This window comes from Chiloscyllium punctatum, chromosome 42 (genome assembly GCF_047496795.1).
Source record: "Chiloscyllium punctatum isolate Juve2018m chromosome 42, sChiPun1.3, whole genome shotgun sequence".
NCBI classification, from domain to species: Eukaryota; Metazoa; Chordata; class Chondrichthyes; order Orectolobiformes; family Hemiscylliidae; genus Chiloscyllium; species Chiloscyllium punctatum.
In genome coordinates this window covers 8728970-8744809 of record NC_092780.1, presented here as the reverse complement: position 1 = coordinate 8744809, position 15840 = coordinate 8728970, and the positions used below count along the sequence as shown (strand labels likewise).

Genomic DNA, 15840 nt, shown 5'->3' with positions numbered 1-15840 from the left:
GTACCGAGCCTCAGTGTTTTACCAACCGAGAGGGAGAAACAGGAGCTGGGATTCCCTTTTCTAATGATTCTACTGGAAACAAAAGAGTCTGAGCTCACTCGGGTGACAGTGATGAGTACCAGGATGGAGATCTATGAGAGTGTGGCAGTTGGGGTGAAGGTGTGTTTGAGCGCAGGGCTCAGGGGTGAAGGTAAAGTCTACTGATCTTATTATCACTTTGATTTTTGTGCCATTGTCCAAAAGTGAAGTTATAGTAACAGAGGCAGCCAAAATCCAGAGACGGGGCCACTCTCTCATTAGAAACAGAGAGTTTCTAATAAGAAACTCTCATTGAGAAACTCTCAATGAGAAACAACTCAGGGCAGATTTAACCTGAGAGTTGCCATATCTCCAGGTGAGAGGCAAGGTCAAGCAGCTGGGAATTTCATCGTGACCTCAGCTGGTGCAGGAATCAAACCCATAATGTTGCTGTCAGTCTGCCTCACAAACCAGCTGTCCAGCCAACCAAGCTAACCAACTTGGCATGGTGGCTCAGTGGTTAGCACTGTTGCCTCACAGTGCTAGGGATCTGGGTTCAATACCCGCCTTGGGTGACCATCTGTGTGAAGTTTGCATGTTCTCCTTGTGTCTGTGTGGGTTTCCTCCCCCAGTCCAAAAATGTGTAGATTAGATGAATTGGCTGTGTTAAATTGCCCATAATGTTCAGGGGTGTGTAGGTCAGGTGCATTAGTCAGGGTAATTATAGATTAGTTGCTCTTTGGGGGTTGGTGTGGACTTGCTGGGTTGAATGGCCTGTTTCCACACTGTAGGGACTTGATTCTATTCTAACTCCACAGGATGCTGCAATAAGTGGAAAAATACAAGCCACCCTTAAAAAAAAGTAATAGTTCCAAAGATCCAGGTTATGGGTGGATTCCAATTGGGAATATGGGAACACAGGGAATGGGGGGGTTGAACTAAATGCAGGTTGTCTTATTGAAGATTTCAATGACGTCCTGGTTGATGTAATCCTGTTCCTGAGTACTGCCTCACACATTGCTTCCTTAGCCTGGGAGGGATGTGGCCACTGGTTTTATTGTGTGGTGAATCAAAAAGCTAATTCGAACCATTCTTTTTATGTAAAGCTTCCAAGCAAAGTTACCTCAGAAAAAAAAAGAAAGAAAGAACTTTTGTTGCCGCAGTGCGTTTTCATCATCTCTGGAGGCTCCAAAGTGCCTTGGAGCCAACAAAGTGTGACTTGCACGACTGCCATTGGTACACAGCAAATTCCCACCATCAGTGCAATAATGACAAGCAGATCACCAGTTATTGCAATGTTGTTTGAGGAATAAATATTTGCCAGTGTACCAGGGAGATGGCCTCTAACCTTCAAAGTAGTTCTTATGTCCAGCAACTCCCACAGTACAGCATTCTCTCAGTGTTTTTTTTTAAACTTTAATTCATTTATTTCCCATCCGTAGTTGCCCAGAAGGCAGTTAAGAATCAGCTGCATTGCAGTGGGCCTGGAGTCACATGTAGGCCAGACCAGGTAAGGATGGAGACAAAAAAACTGCAGATGCTGGAATCCAAAGTAGACAAGCAGGAAGCTGGAAGAACACAGCAAGTCAGGCAGCATCAGGAGGTGGAGAAGTCGACGTTTCGGGTGTAACCTTCTTCAGTCAATTCTTCTCGTCAACGTCTCCACCTCCCGATGCTGCCTGGCCTGCTGTGTTCTTCCAACCTCCTGCCTGTGTAGACCAGGTAAGGATGGCATTGTCCTTCCCTAAAGGACATTAGGTGGGTTTTTCACACAATCAACAATGGATGCATGGTCATCATTAGATTCTTAATTCCAGATTTTGTTTTAATGAATTCAAATTCCACCATCTGCCATAGCAGGACTCAATCCCAGGTCCCCAGAACATTACCTGGGTCTCTGGATTAACAGTCCAGCGATAATGCTACCAGACCATCGCCTTCAGCAGTGCTGCAGGTTAGCTCAGTTTGATGGACGGCTGGTTGGTGATGTCAGCAATCAGAGGTCCATTCCCACAACCAACTGTAGTCACCATGCAAGTCCTCACCTGAGGGTGTGGTAGCGCTCAGGTTAAACTCACCACCAGCTGCCTCTCTAGTGGGGCTACGGTGACTGCACTAGGAGAAAGGGATGATTGCAGATGCTGGAGAGTCAGAGTGGAAGAGTGTGGCGCTAGACAAGCACAGCAGGTTGCGCAGAATCCAAGGAGCAGGGGAGTGGGCGTTCCGGGCATAAGCCCTTCATCAGGAAGTGGGGGGTGTGAGGTGGGGGGTGGGGGCTGAGAGATAAATAGGAGGGTGGAAGTGGGGCTTGGGAGGAAGGTAGCTGGGAAGGTGAGAGGTAGATGCAGTTGGGGGAGTGATTGCGCTAGATTGGAGGAGAGGGTGGAGCGGATAGATAGGAAGGAAGATGGACAGGTAGGACAGTTCAAGAGGTTGGTGCCGAGTCGGAGGGTTGGATCTGGGATGAGTTGGAGTGTGGGGAGATTGGGAACTGATGAAGTTGACGTTGATGTGGTGCAGTTGACTGCGTGAGCCTATATGTCTACGTTCAATTCCTGGATTTGGAATTAACTGCATGGTCTTGAGAATCCAAAGCTATCAATTGAACCAAAGCAGACACATTCAGCTACTCATCATCCAGATGGGAAAATACATGGGATCTCCATCACTGTCACTGGGTTAAAACTCTCCTTATCAGTATTGTCGATGGACCCAAGTCAAATGGACTGCAATGGTTCAAGAAGGCAGCTCCCCAGCACTTCCCCAAGGGTAACTAGGGACAGGCTATAAATGCTGGCCCAGCCAGCCACACCCAGACCCTGTGAACAAATTTTAAAAAACTTGCTCTCCCTGGTGTTGGCATGACACAGCGCAAGTGGAAAATCTGAAGTTTTACTCTTTGACAGGTTCTATGTCAGTCTGTGAGTTGTTGTTGCTCAAAAGGGCAACTTTATTTCAACAACAAATTGCATTCATGTAGCACCATTAATATAGCGACACATCTCAAGGCGTTTCATGAGGGGAGGCAGTGGTGTAGTGGTAATGCCATCAGATTAGTAATCCAGAGCCCCGGGGTAATGTTCTGAAGACATGGGTCCGGATTGCATTAGATGGGGAAATTTAAGTTTATTTAAGATATTTGGAATAAAAATCTGGCCTAATGGTGACCATGTAAATAATTTAGATTGCCATAAAATCCCCATTCAAGTTCATGAATGTCCTTTAGGGAAGGTCAGCAGGAGGCACATGGCTCATTGGTTAGCACTACTGCCTCACAACTCCAGGGACCCAGGTTCGATTCCACCCTTGAGCGACTGGGTAGAGTTTGCACATTCTCCCTGTGTCTGAGCGGGTTTCCTCTCACAGTCATCCAAAGATGTGTAGGTTTGGTGGATTGGCCATGGGAAATGTGGGGTTAGAGGGATGAGGTGAATGCGGGTGGGATGCTCTTCGATGGGCCGAATGGCCTGATTCCGTGATGAAATCTGCCATCACTAAAGGGTCTAGCCTTTAGTGCTGACTCCAGACCGACAGCAATGTGGTTCGCTCTTAACTGCCCTTCTGGGAAATGGTGACAAATTATATCAGTGGCATTTTTAAAATGCCACTGAGGACAGATAGCCAAAAGCTTACTCAGAGAGATTGGTCTTAAGCTTCTGAAAGGCAGAAAGAAATGGAAAGGATTAGGGAGGAGATTTCTCAACGGTCTGCCTGCACAGCTGATGGTATGGCCATCAGAATTGGAGAGAACGAAGGGAAACGTGTCGAGGGAAACTTTCAGAGTTTAACATCAGGCGACTGACTGTGTGGAGTTTGCACGTTCTCCCCGTGTCTGCGTGGGTTTCCTCCGGGTGCTCCGGTTTCCTCCCACAGTCCAAAGCTGTGCAGGTTAGGTGAAGTGGCCACGCTCAATTGCCCGTAGTGTTCGATAAAAGGGGTAAATGTAGGGGTATGGGTGGATTGCGCTTCGGCGGGGCGGTGTGGACTTGTTGGGCCGAAGGGCCTGTTTCCACACTGTAAGTAATCTAATAATCTAATCTAATCTAATCCAAACAGCTGCCAGTGGAGAGTCACAGAAATCAGGGATGTGTAAAGGGCCAGATTTAGAGGAATGATGAATTCTTAGGTGGTTGTAGGGCTGGAAGAGGTGCAGAGGGAGGGAATGTCTTGGGAGGATCATCAAAGCCTGGCTTCTCTGAAATTGCTGGAAAAGCTCAACAGGTCTGGCAGCATCCTTTGAGAGAAATCACAGTTGACATTTCGGGTCAAGTGATCCTCCCTCAGAATAGTTCTGAGGAAGGGTTACTTGACCCGGAACGTTAACTCTGATTTCTCTCCACAGATGTTGCCAGACCTGCTGAGCTTTTCCAGCATTTTCCGTTTTTGTTTCTGCTTTACGGCAGCTGCCATTCTCTTGTTTTTCTCACTGAAGTTGCTGTGATTCTCTGTACAATTCCAACCCTGCCATTTACATCACCCATGGTTGTTGTGGGCAATTAAGTCTAGGCCATGTGGAGATTGCCATTCTCGTTAAAATCCATTGAGAAGACAACTCCGATATTGATTTTAAAAGCTCAGGATAGTTTCAGCCTTGTTAAGGTTAAATTACCTTGGTCATGTAAGTAATTAGCTCAGAGAGTAAAAGAACGTCTTTTACAGCATCAGAGGTTTTACAATATAAGGGCAAACCACGTTGGTACCTGCACACCCTTGTAGATGTGGGGAACAGTTGGGGTCCATTCCTATTGCCATATTTTGTGTTATAAATTGCTAGATAGGGAAGAGATTCCCTGTCAAGCCCCCTTTGTTGGAATACCCAGCAGTTTTACTCGATATTGTGAACGGGGCTCCATGTATGGTTCCACAATTGCAACTGAGTGATTTTACAGCAATGTGAGTTGAACAGAATGAAGAGAAGCACCAGGAAAGGACTGCAGGGAGGCAACACGTGGGCAGAAAATACTCATAACAGAACAGCAGGCTTGCTTTGAGAGCAGATGAACTCAATGTCCATCTGTGTGCGTTTAACAAAATATGCAGATAAATTGAAGCAACACTTTAAAATCATATCAAGATGAAATAGATGAGCAGCAGTGTGGCACAAGGGTATCTGCAAATTGTAGTGTAAAAGAACAGTTCTCGCTCTCAAGGATAGTGGGCAGCACGGTTAGCACTGCTGCCTCACAGCGCCGGAGACCCGGGTTCAATTCCCGCCTCAGGCGACTGACTGTGTGGAGTTTGCACGTTCTCCCCGTGTCTGCGTGGGTTTCCTTCGGTTTCCTCCCACAGTCCAAAGATGTGCAGGTCAGGTGAATTGGCCATGCTAAATTGGCCCTAGTGTTAGGTAAGGGGTAGATGTAGGGGTATGGGTGGGTTACGCTTTGGCGGGGCGGTGTGGACTTGTTGGGCCGAAGGGCCTGTTTCCACACTGTAAGTAATCTAATCTAATCTATAAGGGACATTGTAGAAAAAGCTGCAAATTAGGAAATGGAAGGAAGGAATATAATAATCACTGAGCAAACTGGTGGAGGTGTGGGCTAATAAGTGCCCAGGACTTCATCCTGGGATCTTAGGGCTAGTGATCATGTTGATGCATTGCGTTTGAATTTTCTAAACTTTCCTAGATTGAGGTTTCCATTGAATTGGAAAATAATAAATGTAACTCCTTTATTTATAAGTGGTGAATGAAATTGAGAGCATGAACCTCCAGTTCATTTAGCTCAACATTTTCCCTATTGGAGATGCTACAAATTGTTTATGTGTGAGCATGTGGGGTGGGGGGGGGCGTATGTTTAGAGGGAATGTATTCCTTGCCACCGCTTCCACCCCCTGAGTCGAGAAGTCAATGAGCAACTCACCAACATTAAACCTGACTGTGCTACCATGATAATTCACTTTGGGCTGCTGCAGCTTAACGACTTGGAAATGGGACTTCTGCCTTTAGGGGATAGGGAGACCCATCCTTCTGGTCTATCAGCCAATCACCTTGGCAAGCAGCTGTTATGCCAGAAGCAGGGAGTGGTCACTGCTGGGTAGGAGGAGCTCTGGGAAGAACAGGAGGAAAACCCGGTGAGAGGGGTAACCCCAGCTGTGAAATTTGTGGGTTGGCTACTTCGTTTCCATTTGTATAGTTGTGGTCCACAGTCAAAAAACGATTGTTACATTTTTAAATTCTTTCAACTACATTCCTGGAAATCTAAAATGCAAGCAGAGCACTCTGGAGAAGCTCAGCAGGTCTGGCAGCATCCATGAAGAAAGAGAAACAGAGTTAATATTTTGAATACAGAATTACTCTTGTTCACTATCAAGTTGGTAATGAACGATACAGCTAGGGTCAGAGCTTCAGAGGTCAGATTTTACACGTCCTCCCGGGAGGAGTGAAGCAGCTCAGGGAAAGCGGGGATGGGCAATGGGGAGTGATTATTTACTTTGGTAGGAAGGGCAGATGTACAAAGTATTGCTTAAATGGTGAGAAGTTAGAAAGTGTAGATGTGCAAAGGGACTTGGGCATCCTCATCAATAAGGTAAAAACAATGACTGCAGATGCTGGAAACCAGATTCTGGATTAGTGGTGCTGGAAGAGCACAGCAGTTCAGGCAGCATCCAAAGAGCAGCGAAATCGACGTTTCGGGCAAAAGCCCTTCATCAGGAATAAAGGCAGTGAGCCTGAAGCGTGGAGAGATAAGCTAGAGGAGGGTGGGGGTGGGGAGAAAGTAGCATAGAGTACAATGGGTGAGTGGGGGAGGGGATGAAGGTCAGGGAGGAGAGGGTGGAGTGGATAGGTGGAAAAGGAGATAGGCAGGTAGGACAAGTCCGGACAAGTCATGGGGACAGTTACTGAGCTGGAAGTTTGGAACTAGGGTGAGGTGGGGGAAGGGGAAATGAGGAAACTGTTGAAGTCCACATTGATGCCCTGGGGTTGAAGTGTTCCGAGGCGGAAGATGAGGCGTTCTTCCTCCAGGCGTCTGGTGGTAAGGGAGCGGCGGTGAAGGAGGCCCAGGACCTCCATGTCCTCGGCAGAGTGGGAGGGGGAGTTGAAATATTGGGCCACAGGTCGGTGTGGTTGATTGGTGCAGGTGTCCCGGAAATGTTCCCTAAAGCGCTCTGCTAGGAGGCGCCCAGTCTCCCCAATGTAGAGGAGACCACATCGGGAGCAACGGATATAATAATTGATATTAGTGGATGTGCAAGTAAAACTTTGATGGATGTGGAAGGCTCCTTTAGGGCCTTGGATAGAGGTGAGGGAGGAGGTGTGGGCGCAGGTTTTACAGTTCCTGCGGTGGCAGGGGAAAGTGCCAGGATGGGAGGGTGGGTTGTAGGGGGGCGTGGACCTGACCAGGTAGTCACGGAGGGAACGGTCTTTGCGGAAGGTGGAAAGGGGTGGGGAGGGAAATATATCCCTGGTGGTGGGGTCTTTTTGGAGATGGCGGAAATGTTGGCGGATGATTTGGTTTATGCGAAGGTCATCCTCATCAATAAGTGACAGAAGGCTAGCCTACACGTGCAGCAAGCTGTTAGGAAGCCTAATGGGATGTTAGCCTTTATTGCAAAAGGATTTGAGTAAGGAGTAGTAAAGTCTTGCTTCAGTTGTATACAACTTCAATTAGACTGTACCTGACATGATGTGTCCAGTTTTAGCCTCTTCATCTCAAGAAAGATATTATTGCCAAAAAGAGAAAGAGAGTGCAACAATATTTCACCAGGTTTGTTCCCAGCATGGTAGGAATGTGCTGTGATGGGCGATGGTGCAAACTGAGCCTGGAATCTCTAGAGATTTGAAGAATGAGTGATGATCCCATTGAAACCTACTTAATACATAAAGGGATAGACAGGGTAGATACAGGTAAAATGTTTCCCTTAGTTGGGTGTGTAGAACTAGGGACACAATTTAAAAGTAACAGTGATACCATTTAGGACAAGGATGATGAGAAATGTTTGACTCAGAGTGTGGTGAATTGTTGGAATCTCCTTCTCCACAGCACTGTGGAGGCTCAGTCTTTGAGTATGTTTCATGGTTGATCATTTTTGTTTGATCAATGGCATACAAGGTGATGGGGATAATATGGGTAACAGGCATTGAAGTGTTCAATCAGCCATAATTATAATGAAAGGGGAATCAGGCTCAATGGGCTGAATGGCAAAAGTGAGGACTGCAGATTTTGGAGACCAGAGTCTAGATTAGAGTGGTGCTGGAAAAGCACAGCTGGTCAGGCAGCATCCGAGGAGCAGGAAAATCGACGTTTTGGGTAAAAGCCCTTCATCAGGAATGGAGGCAGGGAGCCTCCAGAGATTTATCTGTCAGTGGGCTGAATGGCCTATTCCTTTTCAATGTTCCTGAGATAGAAGGGGAGGAGGACAACCATGCAGACAGCTTGAACTGAGTTTCAAATCCTCTCGCGTAATGGCTATAATTAGGAGAAGGATAAGCATTTTCTGTATTTGAGTGCCAACAACTGCACAAGAAATTTCAGCTCAGGCAGTAAACTCTAATCCGCCAACTTGCTACAGTATGACACAGACTAGTGCTGGCATCTTGCTGCAAGAAGGACCTTTCCACAGACGCATCGCACTTTGGTTTGGCAGTAGAATGGTTTATTGAACTACAACTCGCAATTAATAGTGCTCCCAGCTGAAATTGTCCTGGAGTCAAGGCTTAACTTCCTAGGATTTGTGGTAACCAATTTCAAAGATGCTGTTTCTGCAGTTTTCAATCTTTTTGAGAACTACTTACAAATAAAAATCCTTGCTATTTTAAGCGTGTCTGTTCCACCTTCCCCTCCACCTTCTACCTTCCCAATTTATTTTCTTGCAGAGTTTATGTTACCCTTAGTGAACAATGGCTAACAATGGTTGGATGTATTTCAGGATGTTTCATTTCATGACCTTTCACATCCCACCACCACACCTACCCATTTCTTTCCTCATCTGTAACATTTTGACACAAAAAAAACTTCACGCATGTACATTTCTGTAGCACCTCTCACGAACTCCACAAGTACTTTGTGGACCAATGTAGTCATTATTGTAATGTCGAATACATCAGAACGTTAGAAATAGGAGCGGGAATAGGCCATTCGGTCCCTCAAGCTGTCCCTACCGCTTAACTGGAACATTGTTGATCTGTTTTCTGTCTCTTTTCTGCCAGCTTTTTTGGAAGACTTTCTAAGATTGAAATCAGGAAACATTTTTTCGCACAAAGGATGATGAAAGTCTGGAATTCTCTTGTGCAAGATCAAGCATTATTTTTAAAATTGAGATTTAGAGATTTCTTTCAGCCAAATACCTTAGAATGTGGGGCAAAGGCAGAAACTAAACTGGACCAGTCACACAGACACTGACTGCAAGAGCAGGTCATAGGCTGGCCATTCTGCAGTGGGTAACTTCTCTCCTCTCTCTTGAAAACCTGTCCATCATCTACAAGACGCAAGTCAGGAGTGTGATGGAAGATTCTCCACATACCACTGCAGTTCCAACAATATTCAATTAACATGACACAACCCAGGACAAAGCAGACTGATTGCCTTGCAATACACCAGCTGCATCACACACTCTTCCATCACTGTACATGAGCTGTAAGTTGCACTGCAGTAACTCACCAAGATTCGTTTGACAGCCTTTTATCACGTGGCTTGATGCCACATTGTAAGCTTGGGCTCTTGCAGATGGATTTAGGAGAAGGCAAAGTCGAGAACTGCCTTCAGACTCCAAGTTCAAAATAATAACACTTATTCTACCTGAATACTAAGTACTACTGTTCGTAGTAATCACAGATATACCAGATTGTGACTTAGCTGAAGACAAAACTGTCTTCTCCATATGTTATGTCCAAGACCATCTCTCATTCTAGAATGTTCTAACTCTATGCTGTTGATGTTCAGTGTTGTGGAGCTCCATGATATCATCACAAAGTTGCTCCAGTGTCCTGAAACCCTTACACAACAGACAGCATCTTATAAACCCGTGATCTCAACTGCCAAGAAGGTCAGGAGCTGCAGATACATGGGAACGCCATCACCTACATGTTCCCCTCCAAACCATACACCATCCTGACTTGGAGATGTATTGTCATTCCTTCAGTGTTACTGTTTCAGTATCAAGGAAGGCGCTTGCCAACTGCAGTGTAGGTATCCTTCCACCCCAAGGACAGCAGTGACTTGAGCAGTGACTTTACCTTCTCAAGGGCAATTTGGGATGAATGCCCATTTCCTCTGAAAGACCTTAAATAAAATTAAGAATGTTAGGTTGCAAAACTACCAAGATCTGTCCAAGTCAAGGAGCTAATTGGCCTCCTCTTATTCCTGTATCCTCGTCCGCAAGGAATTTCCCTCAGTTGCAGGTTTTGGGTTCTGAAGGATAGGTGTTGGAAAGCTATTAAGTCAGTTTGACTTTTCTTTAATTGCGCAGAAGAGCAACTGAGGCCTGGGTCATTTAGGAAACAGCTACCAGAAGAAAACAAGATATTTTTTTGGCATGCTGGAAGGTTAATCAGTGAGGTGAAATGTCCTTTCTCGTAGAATTTTGCAGCACAGATGAAGTCCATTCAGTCCGTCATGTCTGTGTAATCTCTTTGAAAGCACTACCTGGTTAATTTCCAGCCCTCCACTTTCTCACTACGGTCCTACAAGTTGTCCCCACTTTGTGGGTCAAATGAAAGTAAAATGCTGCAGGTGCTGAAGATCTGAAATCAAAACAGAAAGTGATGGAGATTCTCAGTAGGTCTGGCAGCGTCTGTGGAGAGAGGAACAGAATTCACATTTTGAGTTTGATATGACTTCTTTGGAAACCAAAACAGTTTTCGAAAGTGGTTGTGATGGAATCGAATTTGACACATGAACTCTGTTTCTCTCTTCTCTTAAGTGCGGGTCTATTTGCCTTAGGAAAGTTTCTTGGAATCTGATTTCACCATCCTTTCAGGTAATACATTCCAGACCATAACAATCCTCCATGTGGAAGGATTTCTCCTCCTGTTCTTTTGCCAGTTATTTTAAATCAACTTTTTGAGATTCTTTGAGTTCATTGGCATCAGAAATACCTCTTTGAAATTTTTGAGTTTCATTTACGGCTAGTCACCTCTGTCAGGATATTTAATAAGTCAGAGGGAGTCATAATCGCGCAAATTTGTCATGTGTCTCCAAATGTCCAGTTCACTTAACATAATGGATGGTTGGCAAGGATTGCTGAGGCAATAATTCAATCAAGCTTAGTTGCAATGTCATAAACTGCAAGAGAAAAGTTTGATTAGCTTAGGAAAATCAACCAACTGAACCACTCTATTAAGATAGTGAACTGGAATTTGCTGTTGGCATCTTGTTTGTCTTTATTTTGAGCAGGCTATTTTTATTTCACAGAAACAAAGGTGAGGGACTTGATGGTGAAATTATCTAACATGCCATCATTTCAACAACAACTTGCATTTATGTAACACCTTTAACATAGAAATAAAAACCTTTAAACAAAAAAAAATGTGGTTATTTTTTAAAATTTACAACAAGGAAGGAGAGCTGAAAATGTGTTGCTGGAAAAGCGCAGCAGGTCAGGCAGCATCCAAGGAGCAGGAGAATCGATGTTTCGGGCATAAGCCCTTCTTCAGGAATGAGGAAAGTGTGTCCAGCAGGCTAAGATAAAAGGTAGGGAGGAGGGACTTGGGGAGAGGCATTGGAAACGCGATAGGTGGAAGGAGGTCAAGGTGAGGGTGATAGGCCGGAGAGGGGGTGGGGGCGGAGAGGTCAGGAAGAAGATTGCAGGTTAGGAAGGCGGTGCTGAGTTCGAGGGTTGGGACTGAGACAAGGTGGGGGGAGGGGAAGTGAGGAAACTGGAGAAATCTGAGTTCATCCCTTGTGGTTGGAGGGTTCCTAGGCAGAAGATGAGGTGGAAGGAGAGCAAAACTGCGAGACATGTTCATCAAAAGCTTGGTCAAAAGATGGGGTTTAAGCAGGATCTTCAAGAACGCAAGGCAGGTGGAGAAAGAGACTGAAGCAAAGAGAGAATATCAAAGCAAGGGTCAATATAACTGAAGGCAAGAGATCTGAAGGAAGAAGGAGTTTGAGTGAAAAACCATCGTCAGATTGTGAGAAATATTGGAAACTGGTGAGGCTGGAAAGTTAAGAGACAGTTAACAGAGATAACTGGAGAGGGTGCAAAGAAGGTTTCCCAGGATGCTGCCTGGACTGGAGGGCTTGCCTTATGAAGAAAGGTTGAATAAGCTTGGACTTTTCTCTCTGGAGAGAAGGGGGAAGAGAGGAGACCTGACAGAAGTGTACAAAATAATGAGAGGAATAGATAGAGTCAATAGCCAGAAACTTTTCCCCAGGGCAGGATTGACTGGTACGAGAAATCATAGTTTGAAGATATTAGGAGGAAGGTATAAAGGAAACATCAGAGGTAGGTTCTTTACGCAGAGGGTTGTGAATGTATGGAATGCATTGCCAGCTGACGTGGTGGAAGCGAAGTCACTGGGGACGTTTAAGCGATTGCTGGATATGCACATGGATAGCAGTGAGTTGAGGGGTGCGTAGGTTAAGTTACTATATTTTACATTAGGATTAAGTCTCGGCACAACATCGTGGGCCTAAGGGCCTGTTCTGTGCTGCACGTTTCTATATTCTATAATACTTAACCATGGGATAGGAATCTTAAATTGGAGGCTTTTGAGGGACTGACAACATTCAGAAGGTAGAGGATGTAAAACAGAAGAACATAAGACTGAGGAGCAGGATTAGGCTATTTGGCCCTTTCACTTTGCTTTCACAAACAACAGGTGATCATGTTGTAGTCTCAACTTCTCTTTACACTGTCCAACATATCCCTTCACTCCATTGCTTATCAAGAACCTATCTAACTCTGCCTGAAGCCAGCGATGACAGTATTGGAGTACTCTAGTGTGGATATGCTAAAGGTACAGGTGACCAGCAGATAGACTGAGTTATTGGCAAAACCAGGTGATGTTACAACGTTGGAAACAGGTGATCTTTGCTATGAAAAACAAAAAAAAGTCAGAATTTCACAGCTTGTCTTTTGAAGCTTGGTCTGCCCAGAATGAGTCATCCTGCTGTCCCCTCACAACCAGCACACGACATCAGGTTTCCAATCAGATCTTTGCCAGTACTGTTGAGTTCTCAGGGTGGCTTGTCTAACCTCGACTTGCATTCCCTTAAATGCAGAATATTAAGTATTTATCTCATTAAGATGTATAAAATGATTAAAGGAGTTGTTGGGGTAGATAGAGAGAAATTCCTTCTGCTAATGAGCAAGTCCAGAATAAGAGGATGTAACCTTAAAATACAAATTAGGCTGTAGGGAAGCCATTTTGCTCTAATTTAAGATAAAAGCACATTGGTGATTTTGAATGTCTGACTGCATTTAGTAACTGTGAAGAACAGTCTTCATTCATTAACCTGTGAGGCAGAGATTCTTATTTCTATCACTATAAGGTAGAAAGGAAGAGACAGTGGGAAAGATACAAATAAAGGGAAAGACAGACAGATTCTTTCCTCATCCTAATTTGATTTATTTCTACTTGAAAGGTGAACTGAAATTTGAGAACAAACAGAAATATTTTGAGGAAAGAGACGGATGGTTAGGTAGAGTAGAACAATGGGATTGGGGATCAGGTGATATTGCCTCTGCTGTTCACATCTGAAAGTAATCTCCTCTGACAGCTTCATCTTCCACCATACCTTGTCATTATCACCCAATCGGCTCCCTGTAAGAGAAAGGTAGAAAGAGCAAAGTCAAAAGAGGTTGGTGCGAGAGGCAGACTAGAACAGAGAAACCCAGCCAAATAAAGAATAGAAGTGTTAAGGGAACACCTTAATCTCCAGTCAAACACTTGAGAGATTGACTAGTAATATATTAAAGAATATATTTCTCACATTTCCTATCAGTTTTTAGATGTTCCTATTGTTATGGACCAGACCAAACCCCCTTAAAATATTTTAGGAAGGTAGCCTAGATCCTAACCTTTCTTATTTTAAAGGCAAATGTGAAGTGAAGTGTTCCAGATGCGATGCAACTGATCAAACTACTCGATGTTAAGCAAAATGCAATTTATTTAAACACTGTCATTAAAACACAACCAAAGAAAGAAATTTAGAATAACAACTCTATTGGAAAACATAATTGAATAATAAGTACCTATTACTAATTAACTATCTCAATATAGTAACATTCCATAAACAACCCTTGGCAAAAAAGACAAATTCAGAAAACATCAATTTGTCTCCCAAGTAACCCAGCAGCACGGGGAATCCCCAGCTTCTAGCTGTAACCGAAAGTGGGTAAAGATAGCTTCTGTTTCTTCAAGCCCACAACAGCAACTACTTAAAGCTCAACCTACAAACTTAACAAAAACTAGAAACCCTGGTGCAGATCCTGTGAGAGCTGGCCACACCCATTCTGCACTGCCTCCATTTTTCTAACTTTTAATAAAAACGAGGGGCTCCTAAGCTGTTTACTCGAGTGGTTTTGGTCGACTGTTCGGTATCTCTGCTTTATAACCTCTCTTCAAAACCAAATCAGGACGAAATAACCTCTTAAAGCCACAGCATCACCACACTATTTCCACAATGATATTAGAAGCCAAGTCTGTAAACATAACACATGTTAACTTTGTTGCATAACTTGTTTCTAATTGCCCTCAAGGCGATGCTGGTGAGCTGCTTTCTTGAACAGCTGAAGTTGTTCACACAGTGCTGTTTTGGGAAGACTAATCTTGAATTTGTCATGATGAAAGAATGGCAACATATTCCCTATGACTTAGAGGGAAAGTTGGAAGTGGTGTTGTTCCTATGTGTGTTGTGATGATGGTGAAAATCACAGGGTTGGGAGTTGGTGTAAAAAAATCCTCAGTGAGTTGCTGCAATGCATCTGGGACATTGCACACATTGTTGCCACTATCCAATAGGGGTAGAGAGAGTAAATGTTTAAGGCAAAAATCAAAAGAACTATGGATGCTGTAAATCAGGGACAAAAATAGAAATTGCTGGAAAAGCTCAGCAGGTCAGGTAGAACTCAGAGGAAGAGTCACTTGACCCAAAATGTTAACTCTGATTTCTTCTACAACAGAAGCTACCAGATCTACTGAACTTTTCCAGCAACTTCTGCAGAGGGTGCTTCGTGTACGGAATGAGCTGCCAGAGGATGTGGTGGAGGCTGGTACAATTGCAACATTTATGAGGCATTTGGATGAGTATATGAATAGGAAGAGTTTGGAGGGATATGGGCCGGGTGCTGGCAGGTGGGACTAGATTGGTTTGGGATATCTGGTTGGCATGGACAGGTTGGACCAAAGGGTCTGTTTCCATGCTGTACATCTCTATGACTCTTATGGTGGATGGGTGTCAATCCAAGTGGCTGACCTGGTCCTGGATTCTTGTGATTCTTGAATATTGTTGGTGCTACATTCATCAGTTTCCATCTGACCCCTTGTGCCTTATAGATGGTGAAAAAGTTTTGGGGAGGCAAGAAATACATCAGTTGCCTTTGAATACCTACTGTTAGAGCTGCTGTTGTAATCACAATGTTTATAGGTCTGGTCCAGTTAGGTTAAATGTTGACTAAATTACAGAAGCAGACCATGTTCAAGTAATGCACCTGTTCTATTTGAAGACCATACCTGCATCTGACTTATCGGGTGAAGTACCAGAACGGAAGAATATAACTTTAGAAATAGAAAACAAACTAAGTTAATCCCAAAGGTTACTGAATATTCACATATGATATTTATTACAAACACATGTCCTTTTTTCCCCCTTTTTGGACTGCATCTGTCTAATGTTGTGAGTTCCATTAAGAAGCAAATAGCTTTTGGGCAGACAGACTGCT

The 15840-nt window shown here is 44.2% G+C and overlaps 1 protein-coding gene and 1 long non-coding RNA gene across 2 annotated transcripts in view; one reads left to right on the top strand and one right to left on the bottom strand.

Moving 5' to 3' along the window:
- The window catches only part of LOC140465709 (plexin domain-containing protein 1-like), a 274629-nt gene that overhangs the window by 78977 nt on the left and 179812 nt on the right, over positions 1-15840 (top strand). The window lies entirely within an intron of this gene.
- Positions 13540-15840, bottom strand: part of LOC140465710 (uncharacterized) — a 74069-nt gene continuing 71768 nt past the window's right edge. The window contains exon 3 of the long non-coding RNA XR_011955151.1: positions 13540-13720. This is a non-coding gene — a long non-coding RNA (uncharacterized lncRNA). The remainder of the gene's footprint in view (positions 13721-15840) is intronic.